Raw genomic sequence first — 16,147 nt, forward strand, 5'->3', positions numbered from 1 at the left:
TGAAATAGCTCAGCTGGAATGCCATCACCTCCACTAGCTTTGTTCCTAGTGATGCTTTCTAAGGCCCATTTGACTTCACATTCCAGGATGTCTGGCTCTAGGTCAGTGATCACGCCATCGTGATTATCTGTTCATGAAGATCTTTTTTGTACAGTTCTTCTGTGTATTCTTGCCACCTTTTCTTAATATCTTCTGCTTCTGTTAGGTCCATAGCATTTCTGTCCTTTATCGAGCCCATTTTTGCATGAAATGTTCCCTTGGTATCTCTAATTTTCTTGAAGAGATCTCTAGTCTTTCCCATTCTGTGGTTTTCCTCTATTTCTTTGCATTGATTGCTGAGGAAAGCTTTCTTATCTCGTCTTGCTATTCTTTGGAACTCAGCATTGAGATGTTTATGTCTTTCCTTTTCTCCTTTGCTTTTTGCTTCTCTTCTTTTCACAGCTATTTGTATATATGTGTGTGTTCATAATGGAATATCATTCAACCTTTTAAACATGTTGAATGTTTACTGGTAGATGAAACAATGAAACAATGTCCATGGATTTCAAAACAATAATGTTGAGTGAAAGAATTCATACAAAAATAGTGTGATTATATAAAATTGTAGAGAATGCAAACTGATCTCAATGAGGGCACATGAGGAAATCCTGGGAACAATGGTTATAGTCATTACACTGATCATGATTATGTTATTTACATATATATATGTATATATATACACACACAGTTGGCTAGATAATTGCACACATATATGTCTAAACATGTCAAATTTTGTACTTTATTATATGTTAATTCTATTTAATACAGCTGTGAAATAATTTTAAATAAAATAATTTTTTGCCCTCTACAACAATTTCAAGATCAGTCATAAGACAGTACATATTAATCATATATTATATATGATGTTATATAACAATGTATATCTATATAATATATAAAATATATATTAGAGAGTATGCAAATGATTTCTAAATTATGAAAGAAATCCAAAAAAATGAATTATTGAAGCAATTCATTAAAATTCTCATCTGAAAAGCAATTTTTGGAATAATATTCAGTACTTGATTATCTGAAAATATTAAAAGTTAATTCCTAAATGATATCTGATTTTTTTTCAATACTGCCCAGAGACTCCAGACTCTTTTCCATATTATTCATAAAGGACATCTAACCAGTTTCAAAAATCCCATCTTTTGAGTATTTTTAGTGCCTAGAGTGGTGGAGGAAGAGAAGTACATTGGTCTCCAAGGACAAGTTGGAGATCCATTGCTCTATTAGCTTCATGCAAAGTCTGTCTCTAGTTGAGATAACAGTTTATCATAGGTGCATCTAGGATAATGTACATAAGAAATATCCACTATATATTTGAAGAGTGGATAAATCTGTTTCATATATGGTAATGTCATTATCTAACAATGAAACACAAGAAGAGAAGAGGCTATGAGGGAAGAATCTATTGAATTTGTTACTTGTGCTGCTGCTAAGTTGCTTCAGTAGTGTCCGACTCTGTGCGACTCCAGAGACGGCAGCCCACCAGGCTCCCCCGACCCTGGGATTCTCCAGGCAAGAACACTGGAGTGGGTTGCCATTCCCTTTTCCAATGCATGAAAGTGAAAAGTGAAAGTGAAGTCGCTCAGTCGTGTCCGACTCTCAGCGACCCCATGGACTACAGCCGACCAGGCTCCTCCATCCAGGGAATTTTCCAGGCAAGAGTACTGGAGTGGGGCACCATTGCCTTCTCCGAATTAAAGCTGCCTAGAGGATGACATCTCCAGGGGAGAAAAGGCCCTATTTACAAAGCTCAAAGCACACAAATGAAGAAAAGTCAATGCTGAAGATAAATTGTGGAGGTCAGAAAAATATCATTTCACAAATGTTGGGAGAATAGTTTAAAAAAAAAATAAAGAAATTAGTGTTCCAATGAAAGATGAATAAGGAAACAATTCAATTGTATCCAATCCAATGTTTCATCTATGAAATCTAGTCAAACTGATACTTAGATTAGGCCTATCATATGTAAATCATGTGGATAACCTAATTATCAATGACTTTTAATGGGTTCTTCTTGTGCAGACTTGAAAGAATAATATTGGGCTTCCTTCCAGAGTTCAAAAACATCCAGAGTTTAGTGACCTGGCTGTAACTTGCGGTACATAATGCTGCTCAATGGATATGAATTTGTGTAAACTCTGGGAGACAGTGGAGAACAAAGGAAGAGAGCGTGCTACATTCCATGGGGTTGCAAAAAGTCAGTCATGACTTAGTGACTGAGCAACAGCAATGAGGCTCAAATAAATGTTATCCTATTTGCTATGTGTCAGATAATTACTCAGTAAATAAAAACAAATGTATTTAAATTGCTGTTTGGGGAACTATAAAACTGGATGTCATATGATAAAATGTTAATTGCCACCTTTGGGAATCTGAGTTGTGTTAGAAATAGGATACTCTTCAACACAGCCTCCCTTTCTTTATGCCTTGTATTAAATGTTTGCTTTTTACTCTCTTCATCCTCTCCCCTTCAAAAAAAGTTGTTTCATTTCCCAAAATAGTTTCCACAACAGTCTTCCACTATATATAGATACAAACACATAGACATACTTACATACACAAGTACTTATTAAATTTCACTCTATTTCATTCTAAAAAACACTCATTATATGCTACTGGGTTTTCCAAAAGAAAAAAAAAATACTATTTTCCATCTCAATGAAAATAAACTGAGAATTGGAAGTAATAAAAGAAAATGGAGGTTATATTTTCTGTCTGATGGTAAAACATTTTTTCACCTCATATCTTCTGATATGTTTCCCTAAACATCAGTTAAAGATTCTGCCACAGAACTTGATTCAAGGTCATAAGTAAAACAGCATTGTCTCTCTTGCTTAGGACAGAAAGAGATTCATACAAGAAGCTTACTACTGGACTTTTAAAAAATGTTTCCTTATTCTAAAGATAAAGATAGAATCACGATGTTAAGAATGCACTCTCTGAAGCCGCATTTCCTCCTTTTGATGTGTAATAATGACCAGTGGGGGCTTCCCAGATAGCTCTAATGGTAAAGAATCTGTCTGCCAATGTAGGAGATGTAAGAGGTGCTGGTTCGATCCCTGGGTTGAGAAGATCCCCTGGAGGAGGGCATGGTAACCCACTCCAGTATTCTTGCCTAGAGAATCCCATGGACAGAGGAGCCTGGCAGGCTACAGTGCATAGGGTTGCAAAGAGTCGGACATGACTGAAGTGACTTAGCATGCACACAGAGTGATCAGTGAAGCATTTGGGATTTCATTTCATAGGAACATTTGTAATGGATGGCAATATTATTTTACTTTTACCATATTCTCTTTAGTTTTCAGAACATAAAAAAAATCCATAACATTGGTATTGTCATATCTTTTACATTAATTTTGAAAAATTTACAAGTGTCTGTTTTCAAATTTGAAAATGTTCTCATATAATTTATCTTTAAACTTCAGAATATCATTTGGTTTGCTCAACAGAAGTTCTCTAAGGTGGTTAGTGAGGCTTGTAGAAACAATTCTAAGCCAGCTAGTATCAAAATTAAACAGGAGCAACAACAATTACAACATCAAGTAAGGAACTTATTTTTAGGAAGATTGGCTGGATTTTTTTACTTTTCAGGTGGGTGTTTTAGTTTAGTAGACATAAAATAATTTAGGACCAAGATGTCCATGATGAATTTACTTAGTACCCAATTTATTTCACCTGCCAGATGCTGCTAGTGGTAAAGTTCCCATCTGCCAATGCAGGAAATGTAAGAGACACAAGTGGGATCCCTAGGTTGGGAAGATCCCCTGGAGGAGGACATGGCAACCCACTCCAGTATTCTTGCCTGAAGAATCCCATGGACAGAGGAGCTGAATGGGGTATAGTTCATAGGATCAACACAGAGTTGGACATGACTGAAGCAACTTAGCATGCATGCATGTATGAGTATTGTAGCATTAAGCAGTAATATTTTCCCTACAATCTCTTCAGTACCTGGGAGTACTGTTTCTCTTTCTTATATAAGACTGAACATTTACACAGAATTCTAGACAATGCCTTCTCCCAGAAAGATAGTTTTAGAGAACTGCATTAAATCACCTGATAAAATTTATTTTGGAATCTTTCATACTGTTAATTCTATGAATAAATTATAGGTTAGCTTTTTCTGGATGATGGTCCTAAATGTAAGGCTTCTTCTCTATCCTGAAGCTCCAGCTCTTTCACCATCCATACTGTCACTGGCATGCTTATTGGTACTTCTGCTCTGTTCTTCCATCCTCAACTGCTTATCACATATACTCTGCAACCTCCATTTCATCTTACCCTCTTCTACATGCTCAAATGTTTACATAAATTCTCCACACCCACCCTTGCTTCAGCATGACTCTTTCTCAAGAATACTCTTCCTCTGTACTTCTCTTGAGTGAAAATTTAGGAGGAGAGAGTTAGATCTTCAGATATTTCCTTTGTCACTTTTAGACCTTTTCACTCCGCTATTATGCACTGTTCACTCATTCTTTTAGGTATAAAGCATCCATCTTGACCATTCCTATGCATTCTTGTCCACATTATCTACCGACTTCCTGAGTACTCACATTTAGCCAAGTTCTAAACATCCATCTTAGCAGCATCCCAACATCCCAGAGATCACTGTCACCTTGGAATTTCAACTGGACCCATTCTACACCTGGAGTTGCTTGATGTCAATGACTGTCGTTCATTGTCCATTTTAGGAAGCATGATCCCACTTTTGGCCTAGTTATCATCTGAGATTGTTTCCCATCTAAAAATCTCAGGCTCTACTATGATCTCCTGTCCTTCCTCTTCCCTGTTTCCTGTATGTGCTGTGCTTAGTTGCTGAGTCATGTCTGACTCTTTGTGACCCCATGGACTGTAGTCTGCCAGGCTCCTCTTCCATGGGATTCTCCAGGCAAGAACATTGGAGTGGGTTGCCATGCCCTTCTCCAGGGGATCTTCTCAACCCTGAGATCGAACCTAGGTCTCCTGCATTGGCAGGCAGATTCTTTACAAGTTGAGCTACCAGGGAAGCCTGTTTCCTGTATAACTACTCTCTTAACCTTATTATATGCAGGAGGACAACCTCCCCTCTTGTCTACTGCTATCATCCCTCTTCTAGGTTTACTTCTTCTGTATACTTCAGACTTTTGTGATTCCTCTCAGAAGCTATCCCAAATATTCCAGTTTTATAAGCTTTCTACCTCCCTATTGCATAATTCAGTCATACAAAACTTATTTAATGAAGGAAAATGGGGCCATAAAAAAGACTTTTTGTTTTCCCATTTACAGATTTAGCTGTATTTGCATCCCACCCAATCCCTTTTCCCATTGTTGCAAAGGAACAAGTGTCTTCTTCCCATCAAAGATGGACACATCCAACAGTTAGTGAATTACCCATTGCCATCACTTCTGAAATCTATGGCTAGCAATTATCCCTATTTCTGGAGTCATTTTTCCTTCTGCATGGAATCATGGTAAAGTAATTCACAATTGAAAAAAAAAATCTTCCAGTTATCTATTACTTTCTCTTTGTCTCTTCACAGCTGAAATTTCAAAATCAGCCAGTATGTGCCATATTGAATTACTAATTTAAAGTTATTGCTTAAGCTAATTCAAATCAGATTCTAAAATCACTCTCAATTACTGTTGTAGTCCAGTCCGTGTGAAAACCTTGATTGTCCAAACAAGTGGACTGGTCTTGAAGCTAAAAACTAGTATAAGATACAGATCCAAAGTGATATGGGGAGGAAAAAGTCAGAAAGTACAACTCCAGGATGAGAACACAGACAACCAAAGTCACATACCAAGAGACCAATTTTGAACACCAAGCTTGAAAGGTCAATCAAAGGATTGTAAGTCAATTATGGAACCAAAAGTTTAGCATCATAAGATCAGATACCAGAGTATTTGTCCCCCAAACTGCCTTAGGAAAGCTGCAGCAAGATTAGAGGATTTTCTTTATTGATGGCCACTCTCCATTAGTGTTCCCTCCTACTCTGTCGTTTCTCTTGGTATTTCTATTTCATGCCCCTCTCTTATCTCCTCTCAATGACAAATAGGTATATAGACAGATGGATAGGTAGATAGACAGATAGGAAGGAAAGGAGAAGGGGAGGGAAGAAGGAAAGAGACAAGGAAGAAAAAAGATTCTAAAATCACCCTCAATTACTGTTGTAGTCCAGTTCATGTGAAAACCTTGATTGGGCGCTCCAGAGAAATAAACCAGTATGATGTATCTATATCTATGCCTTTATTTTATATGTCTATCCAGAGAGATTTTTAGAAAATGTCTTATGCAGTTGTGGATACTGGCAAGTTTGAAATGTGCAGGGCTGGTTAGCAGTCTGGAAATCTCGAGAGGCACTGTTGCAGCCTTGAGTTGGTTCCAAAGCGTCCGGAGGCAGAATTCCTTCCTCAGGAGACTTCAGTCTTTTCTTAAGGCTTTTGACTAACTGCAGGAATTGTATCCATGTTAAGAAAGGTAATCTCCTTTACTCAAAGTTTATCAATTTAGATACTAATTACAGTAAAAAAAATACCTTTGTGACATCTCCACTGGTGTTTGAACAAGCAGTTGGGCACTATAGACTAAGTAAGGTAACATGTAAAAATAACCAATCCAAATAGCTATAGTACAATAAAATAAAAATATTTTCACATAAGCTACAAAATTATTTTCCATCTTGGTCCTACTTAACCTCTTCTGATATTCTCCCCCGTGAAACCTAAACTCGAAGTATGATGAAAGAGAAATCATCATGTGCTCTCCTGCTTCTATACCTCAGGTACATTTTGTCTTATCTGTCAACACTCCCTGTTTTCTCTAATTAATAATTTTAACTACTAAGTCTCATTCTGATTACTGCTTCCTCTGTGACATCTTTTTGGAATTTCCCAGGATTTTTCAGATATTTCATCCTCTAGCCCTTCATTTGATTTTACAAACATTTCCAATTATCACATGATTTTTTATTATCTGTTTCTCTGTTTCCCTTCTTATAGCCACACACAAGACAAGGTTAACCATAGTCTTTAGTTCCTGGTGGCTCAGAGTTTAAAGCGTCTGCTTGCAATGCAGGAGACCTGGGTTCAATCCCTGGGTCGGGAAGATCCCCTGGAGAAGGAAATGGTAACCCACTCCAGCATTCTTGCCTGGAGTATCCCATGGATGGAGGAGCCTGGTGGGCTACAGTCCACAGGGTCGCAAAGAGTCGGACACGACTGAGTGACTTCACTTTCACTTTAGTTCAGTTCAGTTCAATAGGTCAGTCATGTCAAATCTTTGTGATCCCATGGACTGCAGCATGCCAGGCTTCTCTGTCCATCACCAACTCCTGGAACTTGCTCAAACTCATGTCCATCGAGTCAGTGATGTCACCTAACCATCTCATCCTCTGTCTTCCCCTTCTCCTCCTGCATTCAATCTTTCCCCAAATCAGGGTCTTTTCCAGTGAGTCAGTTCTTCACATCAGGTGGCAAAAGGACTGGAGTTTCAGCTTCAGCGTCAGTTCTTTCAATGAATATTCAGGACTGATTTCCTTTAGGATTGACTGGTTTGATCACCTTGCAGTCTAAAGGACTCTAAAGTCTTCTCCAACACCACAGTTCAAAAGCATCAATTATTCAGTGCTCAGCTTTCTTTATAGTCAAACTCTCACATCTATACGTGGCTATTGGAAAGCCATAGCCTTGACTAGACAGACTTGTTGGCAAAGTAATGTCTCTAGTTTTTAATATGCTGTCTAGGTTGGTCATAGCTTTTCTTCCAAGGAGCAAGCATCTTTTAATTTCATGGTTGCAGTCACCATCTGCAGTGATTTGAAGCCCCCCAAATAAAGCCTCTCACTGTTTCCACTGTTTCCGCTTCTGTTTGCCATGAAGTGATGGGACTGGATGCCATGATCTTCATTTTCTGAATGTTGAGTTTTAAGCCAACTTTTTCAATCTCCTCTTTCACTTTCATCAGGAGGCTCTTTAGTTCTTCTTCACTCTCTTCCATAAGGGTGGTGTCATCTGTATATCTGAGGTTACTGATATTTCTCCCAGCAATCTCCTGGCAACATGATGATGGATCACTCCCCTAGAGCCAGACACCCTGGAATGAAAAGTCAAGTGGGCCTAAGGAAGCATCACCATGAACAAAGCTTGTGGTGATGGAATTTCAGATGAGCTATTTCAAATCCTAAAAGATGATGCTATGAAAGTCCTGCACTTTAATATGCCAACAAATTTGGAAAACTCAGCAGTGGCTACAGGACTGGAAAAGGTCAGTTTTCATTCCAATCCCAAAGAAAGGCAATGCCAAAGAATGCTCAAGCTACCGCACAATTGCACTCATCTCACACGCTATCAAAGTAATGCTCAAAATTCTCCAAGCAGGCTTCAACAGTGCATGAAACACGAACTTCCAGATGTTCAAGCTGGATTTAGAAAAGGCAGAGGAACCAGAGATCAAATTGCCAACATCTGTTGGATCATCAAAAAAAGTAAGGGAGTTCCAGAAAAACATCTACTTCTGCTTTATTGACTATGCCAAAGCCTTTGACTGTGTGGATCACAACAAACTGTGGAAAATTCTTAAAGAGATGGGGATACCAGATGACCTTACCTGCCTCCTGAGAAATCTGTATATAGATCAAGAAGCAACAGTTAGAACTGGACAGGGAACAACAGACTGGTTCCAAATCGGGAAAGGAGTATGTCAAGACTGTATATTGTCACCCTATTTATTTAATCATGGGCTTTAATTGGGCCTTAACTGTAAAACTGGGTTTCCCTGGTGGCTCAGCTGGTAAAGAATCTGCTTGCAACGCAGGAGACCTGGGTTCAATCCCTGGGTTGGGAAGGTCCCCTGGAGAAGGGAACGGCTACCCACTCTAGTATTCTGGCCTTGAGAATTCCATGGACTATGTATTACATGGGCTTGCAAAGAGCTGGACAAGACTGAGAGACTTTCACTTTCACTGTAGGGTCAGAGTCGCAGCCTTGGTATTCAAAATAGGACTTCACTGAGGAATATATAAAATAGTCATTGATTAAAAGAATAAGTGATGAAATTTTTTTAATTGATACTTTTTATTTAAAATAAACTTGCCTTACAAATAGATAATGTGGAATCAAATGTTTGCCTATAAAATTATTCAAAACACTGAGTTTATGTGTGAAGTTGCTACTTGGTATTAAGATAGTTAATAATGTAATTCCATAACACTGTTACCTTTGACATTTTCAAGTCAAAATGTATACACTAATGAATAATAAGACCTTTTAAATTTGTCTATTACCCTAATGTTTCTGCTTGCTATGCATATTAAATATGAGCATTGGTCCTTGTGAGCTTAATTACCATATAAATAGCAAAGATACTTAAACTGAATGATCCTTCATTATTAACCCCTGTTACAAAACTGCTATATTAAAGCTTAAGAATTCATAGTACCTGTAATAATTTTCAGAGAAGCAATGACAAAAATACTAATAACTTTTTCTTTATATTTTTAAATATATTAATTATTAAAATAATTTTGATTTCTCCAATCTGAGAAAGCTGCAAACATTACTGTGCTTCTTCCTTTATATACTCTAAAATTAGAATATCATTATTACACTATTATTATTGAATGGTTAAAATCAGAATATTTGTATATGGGGAAGGCATAGCTCACTTGAAATGGGACCGTAACTTAATTGCTGCTTTATTAAACATGCCATAATAATATAGATTTAGCTTTTGTAATTTTAAAACTATGGAATTGGCACAGAAATATACATGTTAGAAAGACTAACACTGAATGAGCTTTCAATAAAAGCTAGCATTTTTCCAGGTTAACTTATATTTTTATTGAAAACTGTTAGGACAAACTTTGAGAAAAAAATAAGTGCCTTCTTTTTATTAATAGAGGTGAGTACAATGATGCTAAACTTATTCAAAGGCACTTGATATAAAACAATCAAGTTATTGTTAAAAGCAAAACTTAAGCTCTTTCCTTCTTGTCATCATAGAATAAATAAAACTGATTGAACTACCAATTCTGGTAGTTAACTAAGTGTGTTATGAACCCTATTTTCAATGATAATTAAGACATATCATAGATGTTCAAACACCATATCATTGGGAAAAAACAATGATTTCACATATTATGCCCACATCATTTATACTTAGAAGTCTAACCTCATTCAAATCAATGTGCTAAAACTTGCCATTTACCACTCTTGTTGAGTTCTAAATTGGAAAGGTGAGAACAAATATATATTCTGTTCCAGTAAAGGTCATGTAGGAGCCAATTACTGAGCATTTGGGGTCACTGGCATTTCTTGTAATTGGGCAACATTCAGAATCCAGACTTTTAAAAAACTACTTTTCCAAGCCACCTCACTATCTCTGTGTTCTCAACATACACATTCTTTTAACTACACGTATTTCGGTTGGAAAATAAAAATGGATCTTATCAGGCATGATTATCTTTACAGCCTAGAATGCATATTTTTAACAGAATCTCTGCATGCCTAATGTTTACATACCAAAGCAAAATTACAATCTACAGGCAAGTAAAGCATGGGAGTTACCTGTTGTATCACAATATGCTGTAGATAAGAGAGGACAATATTGTCTACTTCAAACTCTCACATCCCTGCGCTAAGCTTTGGGACTATACTGCATTAAATTTCTATTGTCCTTTCAAAGATTATTAAAGTACTTTCCATTAAGCCTAATGTCCTTATTCTCCTCACTTACTCTATAGAATCTTAGGCTATGCAGCCAACTTTTATCTTTGCATTCTCCTTCCCTTACTTTTTTAGATTAACCCTAATTTCCTTTACCTCTTTTCCAGAAAACTTTAACTCTGGTTTCCTCCAGAATTTTCACCTTGTAGACTGTACATGTCTATATACTCAAGTTGTTCTCAAAAATGTTATTCTTTTCTTGCCTTATCTGACACAAGATTCCCTGTTTTATTCTTGATAGCCTCTCAATTGGCAGGATTGCTTTCCTTTCTCATTGTAAAACACCTCCTGTTCAAGAAATATTCTGGGTATCGTCTATACTTGCTTTTGTTTATTCCACATGCTTTCTCCACCTGTCTTCTGGAAAATATCTTTTTCTTGGATGTTTAAGTTATTTAGCTATATCAATTGCCCCCCTTATCACTTTTGGGTAAATATTCATTTATTGAATGCGTAGCTTCTGGTTTACAGATTTCCAATCCTTCTCCACTTTGTTATTTTCCATGCTAACTTGAGCATCTAAAATGTATCTTCTTTCAACACTCAAGCTACTACTTTTCTTGACCTCATCAGTAACAAAATATTTTCTCCACTTCAGATATACAATTCCGTTGTTTCTAATGGACTCTGAGGTCATAAATTTAGTCATCTTTCTGTCTAAACACCATCTCTATCAGTCTTTCTGGTTCTATATATTAGTTGTCATAGACTATTCAGCCAGTTAATACCTCTACTTTCCCTAATGAACCAACCCCTTATTCTTCACCTTTTTTTTTCCTTAAAATTCATGGTCCATTAATTAATAAATTATTTTAATAATAACATAAAATCCCTGGCCCTTTCAGCTTCTTTGCCCATTCCACATAGAAGAACTACAACCAGACTAGAAATTCTGCAAACCATCACCCAAGAGGCCAAAACAGCTTTCACTACTTACAGAACCCAAATGGGTACAAAAAGCATTATCACACACTTATTCAACATATATTCAACATGGCTGTCAACCACTGGATATGTTCTCACTCTCAGCAGATGATCTAATCTTTTATTTCAACCTCTGACTGCATCTTTTCATCTTTCTACTATGAAATTACTACAGCTGTATTCATTTTAAGTCCTTTTACCATCATAAACAAAAAAGCTTTCCACTTTTCATCTGACTTATCTTTTCACTTACATATCAGGCTCTGTTCTTTCCTATAGTTAAACAATTTTCTATACTACTTCCCAATAATCAATCTCTAATACATTCCCAGTAACGTTTAAACATTTTCAAGTTCAATCCCTCTCTCTCAAAAAATAAGACAAAGGCAAACAAACCAGTAACAATTTGATATCACGTTTTCCTAGCTATGATGTAACATGTTGACTTTCATAAGGAAATACCTTCCAAGAAGTAATCAACATCCTGTTTCTTCATCTCCATGTTTCCTAATCTTATACTCACTCAAAGGCCTACTGCAATGAGGCTTCAGCTCCCATAATTCCTTCAGTATAGCTCTTGCTGCTATGTCTACAACCATCTCTACAGAGCTAAATACAGTGGTATTTTCATCCCGATATGTCTTGAACTGTCAAGAGTATTTGACCTTGTTCCTTCTGCCCCGAATTTTTTCCTTCCTAAAGTTTCCCTGGGAATGCAAGCTGGATATCTTCCTTCAAATTCACTTATGGCTTGTTATTGTTCTATTCTACAGAGTCACTTTATACCTGTTTTTCCCCTCTTGGAATTTCTTGGCCAGTCCCTCTATTACTTCTCCTCCTCCTGCTCCTACACACACACACATACACATACACATTCCTTTTTGGTTGTCTGATATTCTTTTTAAAATTCACATCGTTTTTCAGGAAATACATATTTTTTTCTTAATATCTGACCAAGTAGCTTTGATACTCTCCTCAGCTTAACTAAATGTTGGACTGGTTTCTTCCTGAAATAAGCCCCTGAGCTCCCTTTTCTTGGAGCATTTACTTTAGATAACTTAAAATTGTAGATTCTTTCTTTGCCCCTTTGAAATGTAAATCTTCTCCTAGGCTCCTGTCAACTTTAAAACCCAGAAATGTCTGTCTCAAGAACCTAGGAGCCTTCTCTTTGAAATGTAATTATCAAGAAAAATAGTGCCCCATCTCCAAGGCTCTGTGGGAGGGTAGAAGCCTAACTTCTGATAAGTGACAATTAGCAAAGGACAGGGTAATCACACTGACCAAACTTCCACCTAACATCTTCTAAGACTTTTCCACCTTCTCACTTCAGTGCTTAAAAACTCTCCTGCCCATACCATTCCTCTGGGTCAGGATGGGGAACACATGTATACCTGTGTATACCTGTGGTGGATTCATTTTGATATATGGCAAAACCAATACAATATTGTAAAGTTAAAAAAAAAAAAAAAAACACCAAAAAAACAACTCTCCTGCCTTTTGTTTCACAGGGCTTGAATTCTATTTCTTCCCCCTATTGCAATAATCTTGAATAATGACTCCCTTGCTTGTTTAATTCTGTCCAGTTCATTTTTTTTTTTTTCCTTAGACACTCCCTATGTGGATAAAATTCACCCACTATAATGTTTTCAGTGTATTACAAAACCCTCCTGTTTAATTTTGGTGTCTTTTTGCTTGGTGTGTTTGTACGCTTCTCAGATCACCATCTGATTAGACTATAGGTTCCGAGGTCAGTTTTTTTTTTTTTTTTTTCTTTTTCTCCTTTATCTATTTTCTGGAAGTGAAAGTGTTAGTCTTTCAGTTGTGTCTGACGCTTTGTGACTCCATGGACTGTAGCTCACCAGGCTCCTCTGTCCATGGAATTCTCCAGGCAGGAATACTGAAGTGGGTAGACATTCCCTTCTCCAGGAGATCTTCCCAACTTGGAGACTGACTCAGGTCTCCTACATTGCAGGCAGATTCTTTACCATCTGAGCCACCCACAATAAAAGTTCAATAAATGTTAGTTGAATGAGTGAAGGAATTGGTTACATCTATTTCTCAGTGTCTGTCTACTTTTGTCCTGTCTTCCTTCAGATTTATTTTAAATTCAATGCTCTGCAAAACTTTCCTCCTTAAAACATTCTTAATTTTTTGGCCCTTCTGTCCTCTCATCACATGGATCTAACCAGACACTGAGCCCGATTCATTCCAATCATTTTTCTGTCTGTGTTAGAACCTGAGCATATGAACATTGTTGATGAAACTCATACAACTATGACTTTATTGCAGAAAGTGATGAAACAACTTAGTTTGTACTGGTTGATGGTTTATTCTCTGTAAATACTAGGGTTGTTAAGACTTATTTTTGAAATATCCTTTCTTCTTGTCCAATACTCTCACTAGACAACCACATAAAAACTTAACACTTCAAATGGCATTTATATTCTTAGGCTCTCAAATTTATAAAAATAATTATTCACCTATTTTTTTATACTTCTGCTATGTTTTTGGTTTTTAGGTTTCTTGTTAGATTTTTTTTCCCCATTTAATTATTTAACATCTACAATACAATTATGTTGTAATTTTGGTATGTGAGTAACTTTATCCTATTTAAACTACTGTACCACCATAAATAAGTAAATATTGGTAATTATCCACTAGACGTAGATTTTTAACTTACTTGTACACAGTTGAACAATTTTCCCTTATAATGCAATTTATTGCTTCCTCTGTAATGAAATAATCTGAAATAATTTCTACATTTCTAAATTTATGTTCTATTTTTTGTTTTGTTTCCTTGACTGCATTGGCCATATATTGTCAAAATTATTATCCTCAAAAATTCAGCTCTTGGATTTATTTGTCAACTCTGTTTTTAAAAGATATTTATTAGCTTATGCTTCATGTAAGATTCATAATTTCTTGGTATCCTCGATATTTTTTTGTTTTATATATTACAATATTTTGATTTAAACAATTCATTTGGTAAATTTTATTCTTTATTTTTCTACAAGAACTTGAAACTATTGAATTGCCTTACAATATCTACTAAGTTAAACATTAGAAAAGTTTTAATCAAAGTCCTTAAGATTTGAGAACTTGTGCCTCATCTTGAAAAAATGTAAAAACCCACAATCACATTTTAAAGCATTTCAAAATGGATTAAATATTGTGACTAAATACAAATAAAAAAATAAAGTGAAATGATCATTTTTGTATGGCAAGTTATTTCTTTAAATGTTGACCATATGACAATAAGGAGTCTTCATATGATGGTTACCCAAGTTTTCTCTGCTAGTTTCACAATAAGTGGGTCAATTTCTGTGTTAACTTTCTAGATCTGTTTTGATTTCAAAGTGAAAAATCCATTTAAAAATAACTTTTATTTCATGTTACCATAAACAAGATATGGGGGAATAATAGCCAAAACAAACAAAATAAAACTATGTGCATGTACTGGTGATAAAAGAAAAATATTTTATGGTAGAAAGTGATATTATATATATAGATAGATAGGTAGATACAGATAGATACTGTTATATTGTCAATTTTATTCTTTTTAAAATTTATTTATTTTTAATTGGAGGATAATTGCTTTACAATATTGTGCTGGTTTCCACCATACATCAACATGAATCAAAGTGATATATCCTGCAACTTAAATTTGACAACTAAGCAACATTTGAGTTCCTAAATTCCTGAGGGGAATCTTTTGGTAAATATCATAGAATAAAAGATTTCTTCCAAGCTTCCAAGAATGTTTTCAAATATAATGTCAAACTGAAGTTTGAATTCATATTCTACACAAGAATATAATATTTGATTTGCCTTGTGAAATCAGTTAAAAAGAAAGTACTTTTTCTTAAGAGCTTAATTGAGTAAAAATTAGATAATTATCTTTAGCTACAATTCATTATATTTATAGCAAGACTTGTGCTCAAACTATTTAGAGTATAAGAATATGAGAACTTGCCTTTTGAAACCTCAGATTTTTTACAGGTGTTCAAATTTATCTAGTGAATATGCTGGGTTTAGCATAAAGTTAAGATTATTTAATTTTTGTAGTATTTTCTATTTCTATTCTACATAGAGCAACAGTAGTCCTCATCTTTTAAATCTAACCAAGCATTCCCCCACCCTAACAAAGCCATCAAATTTCAACAACAAAAATACCACCTTAACTACTTGAGCAACACCATCCTAGTCTTCAAAATATTTAAGATTTTTTCAAACCTAATAAACAATATGAAAGCAAAGAATCAGACACGAGAAGAAAAGAAACTATGACTCAATTCACAAAAACAACAGAAGAACACATACATAATCTTTCAGATACTAACATTATCAGACATGACTGTAAATTAACTACTGCACACACCTCCTTGTTGAGATCCTGAGATTCCTCACTGCCCTGCATATAATCTGCACAGGGCACTAGAGAAGCCTTTTTGACACAGAACGGCCAAGAGAT

Source organism: Bison bison, unplaced genomic scaffold (assembly GCF_000754665.1).
Source record: "Bison bison bison isolate TAMUID 2011002044 unplaced genomic scaffold, Bison_UMD1.0 scf7180017864486, whole genome shotgun sequence".
NCBI lineage: Eukaryota > Metazoa > Chordata > Mammalia > Artiodactyla > Bovidae > Bison > Bison bison.